The sequence below is a fragment of the Dendrobates tinctorius genome, unplaced genomic scaffold (assembly GCF_039654945.1).
Source record: "Dendrobates tinctorius isolate UK_male_01 unplaced genomic scaffold, ASM3965494v1 ptg000144l, whole genome shotgun sequence".
Taxonomy (NCBI): domain Eukaryota; kingdom Metazoa; phylum Chordata; class Amphibia; order Anura; family Dendrobatidae; genus Dendrobates; species Dendrobates tinctorius.
The window spans coordinates 1165800-1186497 of NW_027361811.1; the positions used below are offsets into that span (position 1 = coordinate 1165800).

Genomic DNA, 20698 nt, shown 5'->3' on the forward strand with positions numbered 1-20698 from the left:
CATTCATAGCTAGCGCATGCGCAGTATGTTTTGCTGTTTTTGCTGTGTTCCGGGGCTTAGTTAACCGGCGCATGCGCAGTCCGGCTTTTCGGCTTTGCCTGGAGTTGGGCAACGCATACTGCGCTTGCGCTAGCTAAGAATGCTTAGCACACGCGCAAAAATGGCCTACACCTACTCCAATTCAGCAATAACCTGCGGACGGTGGGCAAGGATGGGGAGGCGGCACACATCGGGAACACCGCCCATCGGACCGGACCGACCTCGTTTTCATCGCCCGCCAAAGGGTAGGTGACAGATTCCCTTTAATTATTTGTTCAAAGATCTTTCCCGGTATAGAAGCAAGGCTCACTGCCCTGTAATTTCCTGGCTCCATCTTCTTTCCTTTTTTCAAGATAGGGACAATTGCACTTCTACAATCTTCTTGGACTTCTCCTGTTCTCCAGGAATTTTCAAACATTTTGGCTAGTGGTTCTGCAATTTCCTCTGTTAACTTTTTCAATACCCTAGGTACTTGATACTGGGCTGACAGAGTGCACATGTTGAATATTGGGTGATTTTTTTACCTCAGTATTTGTAACCTAAAACCAGCAGTGGAACAGTCAAAGGAAAAGTATAATAGAAACACGTCACCACTTCTGCATTTTTTAAACCATTAATGGTTTAGGCTTACAAATACTGAAGTAAAAAACTCACCAAGTACTCAACGTGTGAACTTGGCCTTATACAAACACAGCCTTAGCAATGTCAAAGTGACATCACCATAAAAACAAATTTCAACTGGTAGCAAGCAATAGCCTGTTTAATAACACAGGGCACTGACAGACTTTTTATGTGTTTTTTTATTTAAAAACATAGCAAAAATGATGATTCTTTATCTTTTGTGATCAGGTAAATTGTTCTTTTGCTGCCTGTAAGTCCATAAGAGTGACTGAAATTCCCTAAGCAGATGCATACCAAGAATTCAACTGCCTAGAACTGCAATCTGTGCCAAACCTGGTTTGACCCTGCATTTTATAAGCAATGCATGGAGGCCTGAGGATTACATTTCAGTCTTTTGTCACTCACTGTCATATTAACTTTGTAGGTTGTTTTCTGTGTCTACCACACTGTCCAGTCCATGAGAAGCAGAAGGAGTATGATTACTGGATTGATTATCTTTTCTAATAAAGTACATTAGCGAAGAAAAATAACACTACACCTCAAATGCCTTTTATGTTCCCAGGCCTGTAAATCATCCTACCAGAGAAATTCACACCTGTCAAAGCACCATAAATCCTCATTTTAGCTAAAAATGATGATGCTGATGGTAATCCCAGAAACCATGAATTTTTTTTTGAAAAAAAAATATGTCACCTTTTGTATCCAGGTGCAAAGTGGCCCAGGGAATTTCACAAGGGTTAAAATACAGAAAATTCTCAATGAAAAATAAATAAATACTAATTTTTACCAACAAAGAGGATGATGGTGGATAAAAAAAACCCCTGAAATCATGGATGGCTGCCAATGAATTTATAAAAAATATATATATATATTTGCATTTTGTTCCAAGTCCACCATTGAGACCAAATTTTGTGCAGGGTTCTACCAAGGAAATTTACAGCATTCAAAAAGCAGAAAATCTTACGACAAAAATTGTGATGTTTGCGAACAACATTGAAGACATTAAAACCAGAATTTTTTTTCCTGCTTTTTGCGCCTAGAATTGCAGGGCCACATTATTGCCCTTAATGGTTTATGACACCCAGTGAAAAAAAGCAAGGAGGGGGGCAGAACTAGGCCATGCCTCTTTTTTTTACTTCTGCTCACCGGGCCCCATGGGCAGGATTCTGTCAGTTCAGTTCAAGCCTCTTACCATGCAGTAAGCCTTCCGCTTCCTGCACTGCAATATAGTTAACAGCTGGCAGCCAATCAGGGGCTGACAGCTGACGTCGGCATGCAAGTTGTCTGCGCATAATGTCACAGCCATGCGCAAGAGCATTGACTGCGGCCAGGTAAAGCCAAACTTTTTTTTTCATTTGTGCTTAAAGCAGACATATGGAGATACATGGGGCAGGATGGATGACACATGGGGCAGAAAGGATGACACATTGGGCAGGATGGATGAAACATTGGGTGGGATGGATGAAACATGGGGCAAGATGGATGACACATGGGGCAGGATGGATGACTCATGGGGCGGGATGGATGACACATGGGCTGAGAAGGAGTCACATGGGCCGGGATGGAGACACATGGGCTGGGATGAATGACACATGGACCAGGATGGAGATGACACATGTGGAGCAAGATCGAGATGACACAAGGGGGCAGGATGGAGATGACACATGGGGCAGGATGAAGATGACTCATGGTGCAAAATGGGGATGACATATGGGGCAGAATGGAGAAGACACGTGGGGGCAGGATCGATATGACACATGGGGGAAGGATTGAGACGACACATGGGGGCATAATGGAGATGACACATGGGGCAGGATGGAGACGACACATGGGGGCAGGATGGAGATGACACATGGCGGGCAGATGGAGACAACACATGGGGTCTGGATGGAAGTACATATAGGGCCAGGATGGGAGGGACCATGGAGCCAGGATGGGAGGACACATGAGACCAGGATGGAAGATCATATGGGGGCCAAATTGAGACACATTGGGTCATGATGGGAGAACATATGGGGGCACGATGAAAACACATAGTGCCAGGATGGGAGACGTTATTATAGGAAGGGGCCAGAATGTGGGACATTATTACTGTGAGGGCTAATTAAGGGATAATACTACTGCTGTGATGTGTTTTATTTTTGAGAATACTGTGGGGTCTAGTTACTGTGCAGGGTGGCACTATGTCACTTTTTTCTTCATCTGGCGCAGTGCAAAAGTTGGGGAAAAATTGTGGAATATGCTCTGGATGTGGTGCTCTAGGTAACTGTGCTATTCTCTGCAGATGTCTGCGCTGGATGAGAAAAAAAGTGAAGAAGGACTTCAACTAGAAAGGTCACTGGTGAGTTAGTGTATTACCTGTACACTAACACTATACACTGTATACTATGTACAGAGCTCCTTTGTATAATGGTTCTTATGGTAATATTAGTATTGTGTTTTTTACTAATGATCAGTATTGTAGTATTCCATCACTATGTGGTGGTAATATACGGTCTGGTCATGGTGTTATGGTATTTGTTCCTTCTATGTGTTTTTATTTGGTCACTATGTGGTGGTAATATGTGATCTGGTAACATGTGATCTGGTCATGATGTGATGGTATTTGTCCCTTGTATGTAGTATTACTGGTCAGTAAAAAAAAGTATGTGACTCATTCCCTTAAACAAAAATAATTAAAAATATACCTAAAAAGAGTATTTGGAATTTTAAGAAATGTTTAATAGGTTAGAGTAGAGTACAGCCCTGCCAAAAGAGTCTACTTTGTCGTGGTTGTGGACTTAAAAAATGTTTTGGCCAAAACAAAAGCTGATAGCTACATATGTGATATGGTGTTCACTGGGAATCATTAATGTGTGATTGGTGAGGACTAGTGATGAGCCAGTATACTTGTTGCTTGGGTTTTCTCAAGCATGCTCAGGTGTCCTCCGAGTATTTTGGCGTGTTCAGAAATTTAGATTGTGTCGACGTAGCTGCATGATTTGCGGCTGCTGGACAGGCTGAATACATGTGAGGAATACCTGTTTGTTAGGGAATCCCCACATGTTTTCAGGCTATCTAGCAGTCACAAATCATTCAGCTGCTTTGACACAAACTAAATCTCCGAGCACGCCAAAATACTCAGAGGACACGCGAGCATGCTCAGGAAAACCAGAGCAACGAGCATACTCACTCATCACTAGTGAGGATATGGTGCAAAAGTGGAGCTTTTCCAAGAGTGGCCGGTGGAAATGTGCAAGGTTCAAGAGGTGGAGGTGGAGCTGGGGATGAGCCTGGGAGGAGTCTCAAAAGGATCTGAAAATTTTGCCTGTATGGGGCCCTGAAATTCCTGGTGGCAGCCCTGTATACTTGTGCAAAGATTCAGTACTGTACAGGGTCCTACAGAGGAAATGCACCCCAGTCGATTCACACAAGATGCTAAAGATACTCATTTTGTACAAAAAATGAGAATGATGGCAAAGAAATTGTAGTTAAGGACAGCTGCCAATAAATTTTATTTTGAAGAAAAATTTTGCCTTTTGTGCCCAGGACTGTACGGGATTCCAATCCTGTGCAAGGTCAAGATTCTATCAGGGTATTTCACACCCATTGATTCCCAAAGACATCTTATATACACTAAAAGTTATAAGGTAGTTCTGTAAAGTTCCTGCTGCTGTTGATGGTAGAGTGAGCCTTGCAAGACAACGTCAAATCTAATGAGTGACCCCAAGGTCTCTGCAATGTGAGAGTACATATCAGGGATGTTTTTCTTTAGGAAACAATGTTGGCTAGGTATTTTCTATCAAGGTTGAGTGCATGCCATATTTTTTAAAAAGGTAGTAAAATCTGTGTGGTATGGCAACAATTGAGGTACACATGTGCATGTGGGAGTTGAGTTTCTGCAAAAACAGACTGGATGCATGCTTCCTGGATACACATATGGGTAACTTACAATGCAGTGGAATAAGAGAATGGAAAGCAGTAGATGAGGATGTTGGCAACACCATAACACAACACATGGAGCTTCTCAGCCTATTAATATCAGCTCACAGCTGTCTGCTTTGCCTTTGGTGGTTATTAGAAATGTTGAGGACCCTTAAAAAATGATGTGAGGTCTCCCTTATTTTCAATAACCAACAAAGGCAAAGCAGACAGCTGCGGTCTGATATTAATAGGCTGGGAAAGGCCATGAATATTGTCCCCTTCCCAGCCTAATAAGACCAGCCATCAGCCGACCCAGAAATGGAAATCTGTTATATGCACCGCCTCGGCTCTTCCTGATTACCCTGGTATGGTGGCAATCGGTATAATGGGACTATGGGGTTGATGTCAGCAACAGGTGCTGACATCAAGCCCATGGGATAGTAATAGAGAGATGTCTGTCAAACACCCTCAACCCCATAGTCAAAGGATATAAACACACACACAAAAGTCTTTTAGTCAATAAAGTTACTGCAGATCACAGCAGCTGGGTTCTCGAATGAGAAACGGCAGTGTGATAACTGGCAGTTGCTGCTGCTCCAGTATATGGAGCTTTGTTCTCTGAACAGGGCTCTATACACTGAACTAAGAAGACGGCGATCATCGTGCGACTTCCATGAGGACTATGACGGACTTGCTTGAATTTGATTTTTTTTTAATAATCGGGTGAAATAGGGAAATTGATGAGATTTTTTTTACAAACAAATGACTTTTGTGTGTGTATGTATTTCTTTTGACTACGGGGATAGTAATGGGGGTGTCTCACAGACACCTCTCTATTACTAACCCCACGGCTGGATGTCAGCTTCTGACAATACCATTACCCCAATTGCCACCGCACCAGGGTAATTTGGAAAATCCAAGTCTAAGTGCCAGAACTGCCACATCTAATGATGTGCCATATCTGGGGTGGCTTAGGGATGGTCTTATTAGGCTGGGAAACAGCTAATATCTATGGACCCTCCCAGCTGTTAGAACAGTGCCCCTGCATGAGTCCCTTTCCTCCTCTCAGCAGGGACGTCGGCATGTTCACTTACCCTCCTGCCCTGCTCCAGTCCCCGCAGAGTCTGCTTCCTCCCAGGACCTGCGAGTGACACCCAGGTCTCCAGGGAGTGTGCTTAGGGTGCGCGTGTAAATGCTCCCTTCTTAAGGGGGCAGCACACGCTTATGAAAGCATCCCCAGCAAATAATTGGGAGACGTCTGATATTTAATGCAGCTTTCCTTATTGGAAAGTGCCTTAACAACATCAGCTATCAGTGTGTATTTCGGCTACCTAATTGTAAGGTCCCTGTACCTGTGCTCCCTAGATCTGATCCTGTCCATCCTGTCAGCACAGTCTGAACCAGCACCTGTGATCCTGCACCTGAGTCCACCTGTGTTCCTGAACTTATCCTGTCCATTCCTCATCCAGAACCTGCTCTGTCTACAAGCCATGCAGCCCTATCCTTAACTTGTTCTGACTGGTCCTGTTTCCTTGCCCTTTTGGGGTTCAGCTGCTGCAGCTCTGGGGTCTGTCCTGGAGTGGCACTTGGCATCCACTGGGTTCAAGTCTTACCACACCATCAGGGGGACTGGGTTACACATCCATGTACATAACACCAGCCTATTAATGTCAGCCCCCAGCTGTCTGCTTTGCCTTTATTGGTTATTAAAAATGGGGGGACCCCAGGTCATTTTTTTAAGGGTCCCCCCAGACACCTGTGAGCTGATATTAATAGGTTGGGAAGCTTCATGGTTATTGGGCCCTACCTGGCGTAATAAGTCCAGCTTACAGTTGTCTGCTTTCTTTAGCTGGTTATTAAAAATAGGGTATAAATATTTGAGCATTTTTCATGGGGAAGTTCCCAGTAGGTCTGGGAGGCATTAAAATTTCTTAAATGGATGGAAAAAGTGCTCAAATGGAATGTGAACTGCATGGGGAAGATGCCTGGACACATCTCAGACTCCCAGGTCGCTTCTAGGAGCACTTATTCATTGCTTTAAATGGTGAAAAACCCATTTACCGATATATGGAATTTTAAAATTGTATTACTTTATCTGGTCATGTGGTGAGTTACATGGGGAGACACATCGTGTCTAATTTATGAAGGAGGGACTGTGATACACCACCAAGCCAATGCAGATAATGCAAGAACTAGTAAAAATTAGGAGAAATCCAATGCACCTTGTATTAGACATAAAGGAGGGCCTCATACATATTCTGTAAAAATTCTTAGGTACTGTGACTGCTACACTCATAAAGCACTTGCACTATGTGCAAGACTAACAAAACTTAGAAAGAGGCTCTCTGACACAATATGGAAGAGGTGAGGGCACAAAGACACGTAGAGGAGGGACTCTGATTCAATTCTGGTGCTATGTTAAAAAGATTTTGTCTCTGAAACTGGCAAAAGCTATGCAGTCACTGGGAAGCCTAGCAAAAATTACAAGACGTCATTGTAATACAGCCAGCAAGACATGTAGAGAAGGGACTTTGATTCTCTTCTGGTACAATTTCACAAAGATTCTGAATCCAAAATTAGTAAAGCTTTTGCAATCAGTGCGAGATCTATCTAAACTTGCAATACAGCCAACAAGACACGTAAAAGTGATACTATGAATAAAGTTTTGGACAATTTTAACCCCTTCATGACCAAGCCTATTTTGACCTTAATGACCTGGCAATTTTTTGCAATTCTCACCAGTATCCCTTTATGAGGTAATAACTCAGGACCCTTCAACAGATCCTAGCGATTCTGAGATTGTTTTTTAGTGACATATTGGGCTTCATGTTAGTGGTAAATTTAGGTTGATAATATTTGCATTTATTTGTGGGAAAAATGAAAATTTGGCGAAAATTATGAAAATTTTGCAATTTTCAAATTTTGAATTTTTATTCTGTTAAACCAGAGAGTTATGTGACGCAAAATAGTTAATAAATAACATTTCCCACATGTCTAATTTACATCAGCACAATTTTGGAAACAAAATTTTTTGTGTTAGGAAGTTATAAGGGTTAAAAGTTGACCAGCGAGTTCTCATTTTTACAGCAAAATTTACAAAACCATTTTTTTTAGGGACCACCTCACATTTGAAGTCACTTTGAGGGGACTATATGACAGAAAATACACAAAGGTGACACCATTCCAAAAACTGCACCCCTTAAGCTACTCAAAACTACATTCAAGAAGATTATTAACCCATCAGGTGCTTCACAGGAACTAAAGCAACATGGAAGGAAAACAATCGACATTTTAATTTTCCAACAAAAATTTTCTTTTAACATCAATTTTTTCATTTTCACATGGGCAACAGGATAAAATGGATCCTAAAATTTGTTGGGCAATTTCTCCTGAGTACACCGATACCTCATATGTGGTCATAATCCACTGTTTGGGCGCACGGCAGGGCTCAGAAGGGAAGGAGCGACATTTGACTTTTTGAATGGAAAATATGCTGGAATATTTAGCGGCTGCCATGTTTGGAGAGCCCCTGTGTGCCTAAACATTGGAGGTACCCCACAAGTGACCCCATTTTGGAAACTAGACCCCCCAAGGAACTTATCTAGATGCATACTGAGCACTTTGAACCCCCAGGTGCTTCACAAATTGATCCATAAAAAAAGTACTTTTTATTCACAAAAATTTTCTTTTAGCCTCAGTTTTTTCATTTTCACATGGGCAACAGGATAAAATGGATCCTAAAATTTGTTGCGCAATTTCTGCTGAGTACACCGATACCTCATATGTGGTCATAAACCACTGTTTGGGCGCATGGCAGGGTTGGGAAGGGAAGGAGCGCCATTTGACTTTTTGAATGGAAAATTAGCTCCAATTGTTAGTGGACACCATGTCGCATTTGGAGAGCTCCTGTGTACCTACACAGTGAAAAAAACCCCACAAAGGACACCATTTTGGAAATTAGACCCCTTAAGGAACTTATCTAGATGTGTAGTGAGCACTTTGAACCCCCAAGTGCTTCACAGAAGTTTATAACCCAGAGCAGTGAAAATAAAAAATCATTTTTTTCCTCAAAAATTATTTTTTAGCCCACTATTTTTTATTTTCACAAGGCTAAAAGGAGAAATTGGACAACAAAAGTTGTTGTGCAATTTGTTCTGAGTACACCGATACCCCATATGTGAGGGTTAACCACTGTTTGGGTGCGTGGGAGAGCACGGAAGGGAAGGAGCACCATTTTGGAATGCAGACTTTTATAGAATGTTCTGCTGGCGTCATATTGCGTTTGCAGAGCCCCTGATGTGCCTAAACAGGAGAAACCCCCCACAAGTGACCCCATTTTGGAAACTAGACCCCCAAAGGAGCTTATCTAGATGTGTAGTGAGCACTTTGAACACCCAAGTGCTTCACAGAAATTTATAAACGCAGATCCGTGAAAATAAAAAATATTTTTTTTTCCTCAAAAAATGATTTTTTAGCCGCTATTTTTATTTTCCCAAAGGTAACAGGATAAATTGGACCACAAAAGTTGTTGTCCAGTTTGTCCTGAGTACGCTGGTACCCCGTATATGGGGGGAACCACTGTTTGGGCGCACGGCAGGGCTCAGAAGGGAAGGAGCGCCATTTGACTTTTTGAATGGAAAATTAGCTCCAGTCGTTAGCGGACACCATGTCGTGTTTGGAGAGCCCCTGTGTGCCTAAACTGTGGAGCTCCCCCACAAATGACATTTTGGAAACTAGACCCCCTAAGGAACTTATCTAGATGTATAGTGAGCACTTTGAACCCCCAGGTGCTTCACAGAAGTTTATAACGCAGAGCCGTGAAAATAAAAAAAGTTTTTTCCCTAAAAAAAAGAATTTTAGCCCGCAATTTTTTATTTTCACAAGGGTATCAGGAGAAATTGGACCCCAAAAGTTGTTGTTCAGTTTGTCCTGAGTATGCTGGTACCCCATATGTGGGGGGGAGCCACTGTTCAGGCACACGTTGGGGCTCGGAAGGGAAGTAGTGATGTTTTGAAATGCCGACTTTGATGGAATGGTCTGCGGGCGTGTTCTGCCTTCTTCCACGTATGACGCTGTGTGGATTCCAGCATACAGCTTAACCTTTCATCCACTCCCAGAAATAAGACTGTATGGGTGCTTAAGTCTATTATTTATTGGGATGATATGGACAAAGATGAGAGATGATAACAGATGGGTAATTCAGCAGATTGTTGTACAAAATGTGGACGATTCAGGTAAAAACTACAAGAGACAGATAATGCAGCATGTCAATACAGGGAGACAGTATACAATACACAAGTACTAGCAGGTAATAGCAATGCAAGGTATTATCATAACAGTAGCTGTATGGCGGCTGCTGTAGTGCCCGTATGCGGAGCAGTTTGGGTGATAGCGGTCTCGTATAGCCTAGGTAACCTCCGTGTGCGACCAGCGGTCTATTTTTACTGGGCCTTGGACTCTTGTCCCCTGCGGCTGTGTGGCGGCTGCTGTAGTGCCCGTATGCGGAGCAGTTTGGATGATAGCGGTCCCGTATAGCCTGGGTAACCATCACGTGCGATCAGCAGTTCCATTTTTACTGTTCTGCCTTCTTCCACGTATGACGCTGTGTGGATTCCTGCATACGGCTTAACCTTTCATCCACTCCCGGAAACAAGATTGTATGGGTGCTTAAGTCTATTATTTATTGGGATGATATGGACAACGATAGGAGATAACAGATAGATAATTCAGCAGATTGTTGTTCAAAATGTGGACGATTCAGGTAAAAACTACAAGAGAAGGATAATACAGCATGTCAGTTCAGGTAGACAGTATACAATACACAAGCACTGCCAGGTAATAGCAATGCAAGGTATTATCACAACAGTAGCAATGATGCAGGATGCTGTTATCATGCATTATATAAGAGCTGGGCAATATAACATACACAACTGCAAAGGAGAAAGATGTTTAAAACACCTAATGGTTGCAAGCTTGCACTGACTGAACAGAGGATGCTTAACTAGAGGATGCTTATAACAAACATGTAGTGAAATAACATCACAGGAGCTGAGCATGCATTGCAAACATCATGGGGGGCTGCATTATGGCTGCTAACACAGATGCATAACTAATATTTGCATTATGCTTACCGGAATCCGCTTGTTATAGCAATGGTTTTGCAAAGAGCTGAGCTGAGCAGGTGTGAGCTACTCAGGAGACGGCTGGAGAATGGTTACATGTTGTTGACCAGGGAAGAAAGAAGGGGCAGGTCTGAACAATTAACCATTTGGGGAACAGAAAATTCCAAACACATGAATAAAGGAAAAGGGCAACTTATCACACCTAATGGCCATAGCTGTAACAGCACTTATAAATATCTAGCTGCACAGAATGGGCAGAACAGGGTGTCATGTTACGTTTGCAGAGCCCCTGATGTTCCTAAACTGTGGAAATCCCCCACAAGTGACCCCATTTTGGAAACTATACCCCCCAAGGAACTTATCTAGATGTGTGGTGAGCACTTTGAACCTTCAAGTGCTTCACAGAAGTTTATAACGCAGTATCGTGAAAATAAAAAAATCATGTTTTTTCCTCAAAAAAATGATTTTTAGCCTGCAATTTTTTATTTTCACAAGAGTAACAGGATAAATTGGACCCCAAGAGTTGTTGTCCAGTTTGTCCTGAGTACGCTGTTACCCCATATGTGGGGGGGGGGGGACTACTGTTTGGACACTTGTCGGGGCTTGGAAGGGAAGTAGTGACGTTTTGAAATGCCGACTTGATGGAATGGTCTGCAGGAGTCATGTTACGTTTGCAGAGCCCCTGATGCGCCTAAACAGTAGAAGCTCCCCACAAGTGGCCCCATTTTGGAAACTAGACCCCCCAAGAAACTTATCTAGATGTGTGGTGAGCACTTTGAACCTTTAAGTGCTTCACAGAAGTTTATAGCGCAGTATCGTGAAAATAAAAAATAATTTTTTTTCCTCCAAAAAATGGTTTTTAGCCTGCAATTTTTTATTTTCACAAGGGTAACAGGATAATTGGACCCCAAGAGTTGTTGTCCAGTTTGTCCTGAGTACGCTGTTACCCCATATGTGGGGGGGGACTACTGTTTGGGCACTTGTCGGGGCTCGGAAGGGAAGTAGTGACATATTTAAATGAGAGATTTTAGTACACCCTGGAAGAGACGTAGAGAAGGGCCTCAGAAAATATTGTTTTAACATTGGTAAGGAGTGGGACTCCTAGGGTGGTAAAGCCGATGCAGTATGTGCAAGGGATGCCAAAAATTATAAGGAGGCACTGCAATACACATTGGAATAGATGTGGAGGAGGGCCTCAGAAAACCTTTTTTAGTATTTGGAAGGAGGGAGACTTGTAGACTTGTAAAGCCAATGTACTAAGTACAAGAGATGCCAAAAATTAGAAGGAAGCACTGCGATACAATCTGGAAGAGACGTACAGGAGTATTTCTGAATAATTATTTTTACCATTTTGGAAGAAGTGGGACTCCTACATTGGTAAATCCAATGTACAAGGGCTGAAAAACATATACCCCTGGTGAATTTACATATATATGTAGGATGATTTTACAGGTATGCCTTTAAAAATGATATAGTTGGGCATCATACACACCCTCGAAAATTTAGGAACAAGAGTCAGATCATGTCCCTGTAGATATGGTGGAGGAGGACACTAAAAATTATAAAACATGTACTGTATATCCTTGTTTGGGTGGGAAGAGTGCATGAGAATACATCATTAAAAAAGGAACATATTACTTGACTTTATGCTCTGCTGCTGTCATCAGGTGGGGTTGCCAAGTCTTGGCCTGTTAGCATTTTGAGCTGACAGGTGGATGCACCCATCAGTTATTATGCCCCAGCAGCACCAAAAATCCACTTTGACAAAACGCTAGCAGCAGGCAAGGCCAGCACATCCAAGACATAGAGGGACAGTTAATGCCCTATGTCCAGCTTGGACACCAAATAGTTGAACAGCACAGAGGAATCACGGAGGAAGCTGGTACAGTCGGCTTGGTACTCTTTCACCATCTTCATTAACTTTTTTCTTCTTGCCATAGTACTCCGCAAATCATAACCTGAGTGCTGGAAACGTCTAATAAAACTGTCCCAGACCTTTGATAGTATTCCCCTGCCTCTGTTGGACCTGTTGTGTGTCTCCCTCCTTTCTACTCATATACTGTGTATAATGCAAGGGTCACGTGAAAGGCAAAGGTACATAAAGTCTGCCATGTGTGCAAGACTGCCAACAGTTAAGAGTTCACTGTCCCCACCAGGAGGACTATTCTCCATCTGCTCCTCCACCCTCTCTTCCTTTTCAGGCCATCCACTCTAAACAGTCAAGAAGCTGGTGTTGGTAGTACCACCTGTTGCACAGCTAACCATCTCCTGTTCCTCCTCTTCATTAACACCAAATTCGCGCTGAGAAGATGAGATGTGGCAAGGCTGGGCAGCATCACCCTGTCTACTTTCTTCCTCCATCGCCACCTAGTTTGCATGCAAAGCTTCATCTTTCATTGTAAGTAGGCACAGAAGTGGGATGGTCACACTAATTATGTCGTCATTGACGCATGCCATATTGGCTGATTCCTCGAAGTTTCGGTGTACTACATAGATGTCAGACATCCATGGCCGCTCAATTGATGCAGAGGCTGAGCGTAATACCGATGGGCATGTTGGAGCTAGTATTCAACTACTGCCCTTTGCTGCTCATAAAGCCTTGCCAACATACGTACTGTTGAGTTCCAGTGTGTGGGCAGGTTACAAACCAGTCAGTAAGGTGGCAGTTGCAAGCACTGCTGCAGCACTGCCAGATCAACAGCACCTGTAGGTGACTTGTGAAAATGGGCGCACATGCAACGTACTTGACAAAAAGCTCAGGCAAATTAGGGTAGGTTTTTAGGAACTGCAGAACCACTAAGTTGAGCAAGTGGACCAGGCATGGTACGTGTGCGAGGTTGCCAAGCTTCAGAGCTGCCACCAGGTTATGCCCATTATCACACACAGCCATGACTAATTGTAGGTTCAGTGGCGAGAGTTACAGATCTGTCTGGTCTGTCAGACCTGTTAGGCGTCAGGTTCCTGTCGCTGCACAACGGAAATCCCGAGCCTTGCTTCCGGCGGTCTCTCATTCCTCTTCAGCCGCAGAGGAGGCTGCTCAGCAGACTCGTCGGTCCCGGCGCTCTGCCCAGACTAGCTCTGTGGATTTGGTCGCTGCTGTCACCTCTGGTCCAGCTATAGCAACGCATGCTGGTCAGCAGCGAGCTACTCCAGGGACTAAGTCCTCCATTCGGTCCACTGAGCATGCCCATTGGACGATCTATCATTGGAGATCGGAGGTCACGTGCTCAGGTCCTTCTCCAGCTTGGATTGGACCATCAGGAAGGTCCCGGAAGGACGCTGCTATAAAAGGGTCGCATGGCCATCTACCCTTGGTATGCATGTGTTGTGCAGCCTAGCCTGTTAAGTGCCCAGGCTTAGGTGTAGGTAGATGCAGAGTCTGAGACTGGCATCAGTGTCCAATGGTGGTTCTGCACGCCACGGTGCACGTGATCAACACTCCACCATAGTCAGCGTCTATAGTGGCGTCCGCAGGTGCGACGCCGCACGCTCAGAAGGTCTAGAGGGACTCTGACCCCGTGTCCTTGGGGCAGAGTTCTGTGACTGCATTCTGTGCGCTCCGTTGCCGAGCTCTGTGAGCTAAACAGGCTCTGGCATTTATGTTCTGCGGTAGTGCGGCTCTGTGAGCTAACAGAGTTCGCCCTGTACACACCGGGTGATGTTAACCCGCATGTCTTCTTCCTTTATACCGCCATATAGCGTCTGCCATTACCTAGTAGCAGTATACCACCTCTGCACGGTGGACCCCTGGTTGCGATCGCACTTTCTCATATTTTATATTTAGTGCGATCTGCAACTCTAACAACACCTTTCAACAACTCTGTCAGGGTGTGCTGTTTGTCACCTAAACATATGAGTTTAAGCAGAGCCTGTTGCGGCTTTACCAAGGCAGTACTTCCAACTTGCGACTGACATGGATGAAAATTCTGAGATGGAGAATGAGGACGGGGTGCAGGAACTGGTGTAGGAGAAGGGCGGAAACCCTGATGGAACTTCGGTCCTCAATTCTAAGCGTTGGTAGTACATGTGCGGTCTCATGCTCCAACTCGATCTCGACCTCAAGCAGGTTCTCAAAGTGTGCCGTCAGGGAAATGTAGCATCCCTGCCCACAAGTACTTGTCCATGTGTCAGTTGCTAAGTGGAGCTTCCATGTAACTGCGTTGGTCAGGGCACAGATGATGTTATGGGACATGCACTGGTGTAAGGTGGGGAAGGCTTTCCAGGAAAATAGTGTCGGCTGGGGAGCAAGTACCAAGGGACAGCCATAGCCATGAGGTTGGTGGAAGGCCTCAGTGTCCAAAAGCCTAAATGGCAACATTTCCAGGGCAATCAGTCTGGAAATGTGGCCATTTAATAATTGGGCCTATGGGTGGGTGGCTTTCATTTCAAGGTCTGTGGTAGGGACAGCTGAAAGGCTGCGCTCGGATGAAGTGGACGTGGTTGCTGATGGTAGTTGCATATGTTCAAGGACAGGTGCATGGCGAGAGGCATCCATGCCTGTGTCCTGGACAGGGGATTGACAAGCACATAGAACAGGGTAATGATGTCAGCCACAGACACTAATTGGGGACCCAGGCGTTTGGCCCACTTAGTCAGGTTGACATGTGCCTGAGCATGCTTGTGGTGGTCCGATTGGTAGTGGTCAGGCCCATGCTGATCTTTGTTGCAGGTTGCAAATGACATTTTTATTTTCCGCACTTTCTGCAAAAAAAGCACCAGACTGAGGAACACCTAACCGTTGGCCTGGGATCTGGCCACGTCACGGTGCCATTGGGAACAGTTGACCGCCTTCTCTCTCTGTCAGCTCCATTGCCTCTTCCTTCCTGTTGTAGTGCTGCGGATTCCTCTCCCTTTGCCCTGCTGTTCTCGCTCTGCATGCCACCTTGCCAGGTTGGGTCAGTGACTTCATCATCCACCACCTCGTCTTCAAAGCCTCACTCTGGTCCTCATCCTGAATTGTTCTCTTAGCATGACTTGTTGGCGAATGTGTCTCATCATCATATTCCTCTTGAGACAGTAATTGTCATTCAACACCGTCGGCTTCTTCTGACTGTGGCTGCTCAAGTATTTGGGCATCAGTACACACAATCTCCTCATGTCCCTCTTGACATTTGCATGGTGACAGGCCAGGAGAAGCAATAAATGGAAAGGTAAAAAGCTTCTCGGAGTGTTCAAGAATCTTGTTACTTGTCTTCTGGGACTCGGCTTGGGGAGGAAAGAAGATCACTGTGAGGATTATGTGGTCAAGACTCTTGGCTAGCGAGACTGGACTGTGTGGAAGACAGGGTGGTGCTGTAAAACAGACTGGAAGCATTATCTCCAATCCAACCCACAACATGATTGCACTGTTCTGGCTTCAAGAGTAGTGACCCTCGCCCCCTGAAAACTAGGACAGGAAGCTATGTCTCGTGGATGAGTGTGTTTGTTGTGCTCCAGCAGCAGACCCAGTTTCCCTTGGACCACAGCCTCTATGTACACCATCATCAGCATGTCCACTTCCTCATCCCTTATAACACACATTGCACATCTTAAATTATCGATGCAGCTAAGAGCAGTATTATTACAGAATAGAATTTGCTTTGTCCCTGAAAAGATTTTTTCTTGTACAAGCAGCAACAAAATCTGTAACACAATCAAACGTGCAAAAATGTCTGTAATATGCTAATCCCTACTCCGCTACCGAACCTTAAATTATTTTTAGATATCAGTGGTAGTATTAGAGTATAGAATCTATTTGAATTATTATTATTTCTTTTACATAGCACCAAAAAACTCTGAAACGCAATCAAACCTGCCGAAATGTCTTTAATATGTTAATCCCTACTCCTTCACTGATCCCTAAATCATTTTCAGATATGAGAAGTATTAGGAGAGAATAGAACATATTTGAATTGTCAGTAAAAGGATTATTTCTTATGTGCGGCAGCAACACTGTTTGTAATGCAATCAAACGTGCAAAAATGTCTGTAATATGATTACTACGCCACTGAATCCTAATTGTTTTTCAGATATCAGTGGTAGTAATAGAGAATAGAATCTATTTGAAATGTCACTGAAAGGATTCTAATATGTGTTGGCAACAAACTTTAGGAACGCAATCAAACCTGCAGAAATGTCTCTAATACGCTAATCTGTACTCCGCCACCGAACCCTAAATTATTTTCAGATATCAGCGATAGTATTCGTGAACAGAATCTATTTCAATTATAACTGAAAGTATTATTTCTTATACGCGGCAGCAACAAAGTCTGTAGCATGCTCACCCATCACTAGTTTACACCTATGAACGCTTAGGCTGGCTTCACACTAGCGTTTTGTAGTGCTGCGGAACGTCCTTCTTTCTTCCTCCGTTAAGCCTGCACGGTGTTGGACTGTGAGCACAACCCCCATCTGTGGACATCAGGCACTCAGACCATCCTCATGGAGTTGGTTTCTAACCGTTTGTGCAGACACATGCACATTTGTGGCCTGCTGGAGGTCATTTTGCAGGGCTCTAGCAGTGCTCCTCCTGTTCCTCCTTGCACAAAGGCAGAGGTAGCGGTCCTGCTGCTGGGTTGTTGCCCTCCAATGGCCCCCTCCACATCTCCTGGTAGCGCCTCCAGCCTCTGGACACTACGCTGACAGACACAGCTAATCTTCTTGCCACAGCTCGCATTGATGTGCCATCCTGGATGAGCTGCACTACCTGAACCACTTGTGTGGGTTGTAGAGTCCGTCTCATGCTACCAAGAGTGTGAAAGCACAAGCAACATTCAAAAGTGACCAAATCATCAGCCAGAGAGCATTGGTACTGAGATGTGGTCTGTGGTCCCCACCTGCAGAACCACTCCTTTATTGATGGTGTCTTGATAATTGCCAATAATTTCCATCTGTTGTCTATTCCGTTTGCACAACAGCATGTGAAATTGAATGTCAATAAGTGTTGCTTTACAGAAGTTTGATCCACTTGGAGTTATATTCTGTTGTTTAAGGGTTCCCTTTATTTTTTTGAGCAGTATATATATATATATATATATATATATATATATATATATATTGCTTAAAATACAAAGGAAATGTGTCATCTTCAACTTTAGGCCTTTTAGAGATCGTTTCATTTTCAACTTGCTTAACTGTTCACAATAACAAGAATTTTGACCAGGGCTGCCCAAACTTTTACATGCCACTGTATAGAAATTCGACAACCCTGAGCTTCAGTTTCTAAGGAAAGCAGGACTTGGCAAAGTGCTCTTTAATGACTAGAGAAGGGAGGGGGAACACCTCAGCTCCTGGACCCTGGCGGATTAACACTTCAGACATAGCTCTATCTATTTTATAGCTTATACCTTGTATGAGATCTGCTAAAAGCGGAGCATTCCACAATTATTGGCAAGGCAGACCAGGTTAACAAGTTTAATAAATAATCAATGTTATTTTAAAATACTGACCAGTATCCTCCTGACTAGACAGTAATTTTACGTGGTCACTTAGCCTTCCACATAGCGTCTGCCACGTCAGAACAGTGTGGGCAGTTAGACGTTGATGGGTTACATAACCAACTGCCTTCATCTATTCAGATTTAACCAATATTGCCACTGAGAAGCTGAACAGTGCAAAGAATAGTACAAAAATATAGTTAGTCAGTCCTGACAGTTACTGCACATCTGAAAAATTGTTCTACATTACACAGGTCTACAAAATTTTAGTTTTTGAGGTGCTAAGGTATTCTGAATGGATTTTACTGAATGGATTTAGGGGATTTTGAGGGTGCTGAATTAAAAAATTCCATTACTTTTACTGAATTAGTTACAGTTTTGATTTAATTCATCCAGGAAAAAAATACATTCCCCCAACAGCTTTGGTGTTTTGGTCGATCTTTTGATAGCATGTTAGGTAATGAAATATCCCATATGATTATTTTGTATTTCAATTTGTAGGCTTACAATGCTAGAAAAGTGATTTTTTGAAGCCTGAATTCTACTGGAAGTAATTATTAAATATATCAGAAACTAAAGAAAATCTGGCAAAATCGAATTCTTAATCAGCGCCATAAACTTAATATAAAACCATTCAGACTTTGCATCAAAATCACAGTGTACCGGCGTTATTATTCTAACTTTTGGTTTTTAATTAATCGTGAGACTACAAAAATAGAAACAAAAAGTAATTGTAGCATTAGGAAAGTGGTGAAAAGGTATAGAAGTGAATTCAAAAAGGATAAAGATAACATTATGGTATTTTTTACCCTAATTTCTAGACAGTTATGGTTTTATGCGGTAAGATATTACCTTATCCATTTAGGATACAGACACGATTCCCTTTTCTATGCTATCATCATTTACAAATTGATAGTCAGTATTCAGTACATTACTGACTGGCATCTCTATGTATTCTAGAAGATGCAGAGGTTAGACACAGGATATTAATATTGCATATTTCGCTTTCCTTACCGGCCACAACTGCACAAAAATGTTCCTGGGATTATTTTAACTATTAATACTGCCTAACTAAATAAGCTGTTTTCTGCTGATAGTAGCAGTCTGCCCACAGAAAACTGGATCCTTTCCTGCAGCGCTATAGACAGTGGAGAAGGAGCTCTTTCAATGATGAAAAGTGATGTTGTAGCCAGGAACAGGCATTCTCTCCTCGGGGCTGGAACCTCAGACCACACACAACGCTACATCATGATTGCAGCTTCCCCTTTTCTCACATATATAATAGCATGGTTACCTCCTCAAAAACGTACGTGCTGACAGACATTGTTAAACTCTCAAAATACAGCAAGAAGTCATGAACAATAATATTGCAACTTACCACAAGAATGTGAAAGGTGCGTTACTACATCCGCATACAAAGCAAGACAGTCATAAAAATCATATTAAAAAAAATAAAAGATTTGGAGTAACACAGTGCTGCTATAGATTAGGAAGAACTTGGGGTATCCTTAGATTTTGTAGCCTTGACCTGAAGAAGGCACTGTTCACTGCCGAAATGCGTAGCCTTGTTTTTATGAATCTTGAAAAAATGCTTTGTATGGACACCTGGGATTCTTCCTAATCTTCAGCAGTCCTGTGTTATTCCTTCTCTTCTTTAACATGTAACTATCTTTGGATCCAACCATAACATCCTCCAGCTGACTGGTTTAGATGAGAAGAGCTGCAGCTGATTCTTACATACCTCAAGGTTTGGAAGCACAATTGTGCCTGGTAGTAGCCCATGTCATAGGTGAGCATACTACTTCAACACCGTTTGTCTGCATATGTATAGCATATCCATTTATATATTTACTCGCTTATGTAGCGTCATTATTTCCACAGCGCTTTACAGACATTATCATCGCTGTCCCCAATGGGGCTCACAATCTAGTTTCTCTATCAGAATGTCTTTGGAGTGTGGGAAGAAACCGGAGAACCCGGAGGAAACCCAAAGATGGGAAGAATATACAAACTCCCTCCTTTTAGTTACAGTTTTATAGTAATATTATTATGCAGACATAAATCTACTACTTCATTAATTCGTTTCATCACATCAAATGTCGAACATATGCTAGAATCTCATCAATTAAGGATTTTTCTCATCTTGATGTTCATGTTTTTTTTTTTTACATGAAGTGCAACAGTATAGATTAATTAGTTTTATTTAATAGGGATTTCCTGATGGATTGGAAAAAATCTGCCAGCTACAGATAAGAAATCATGAAAAAGGAGATAAGCCCATGTCAGTACCATTGACCAATGGATACATCATATCTCTGCTCTGAATCAACTCCTGTGTATCTCCACTCAATTCAATGTCAGCAAGCAGTTAATCCTGAATGCTATATATGTGTTTTCAACTATGCAAGCTTATATCAGGTAACCAGCTTTTTCAATCTCTGCTCTGAATCAACTCCAGTGTGTCTCCACTCCAGTCAATGTCAGCAAGCAGTTAATCCTGAATGCTACATATGTGTTTTCAACTATGCAAGCTTATATCTGGTATATAGTTAATTCAACTTACTCTGCTTGTCCCCTTATGCTGTGAGGTCAAGAAAC

The 20698-nt window shown here is 43.0% G+C and overlaps 1 long non-coding RNA gene across 1 annotated transcript; it reads right to left on the bottom strand.

Annotated features, from left to right (window-relative positions):
- Positions 1-9695: 9695 nt before the first annotated feature.
- On the bottom strand, positions 9696-19752 carry LOC141049457 (uncharacterized). The gene is made up of 2 exons (XR_012220356.1): positions 19479-19752; positions 9696-10331 (listed from the first exon to the last, which is right to left on the bottom strand). It is a non-coding gene; the product is annotated as an uncharacterized lncRNA (long non-coding RNA).
- Positions 19753-20698: the final 946 nt, after the last annotated feature.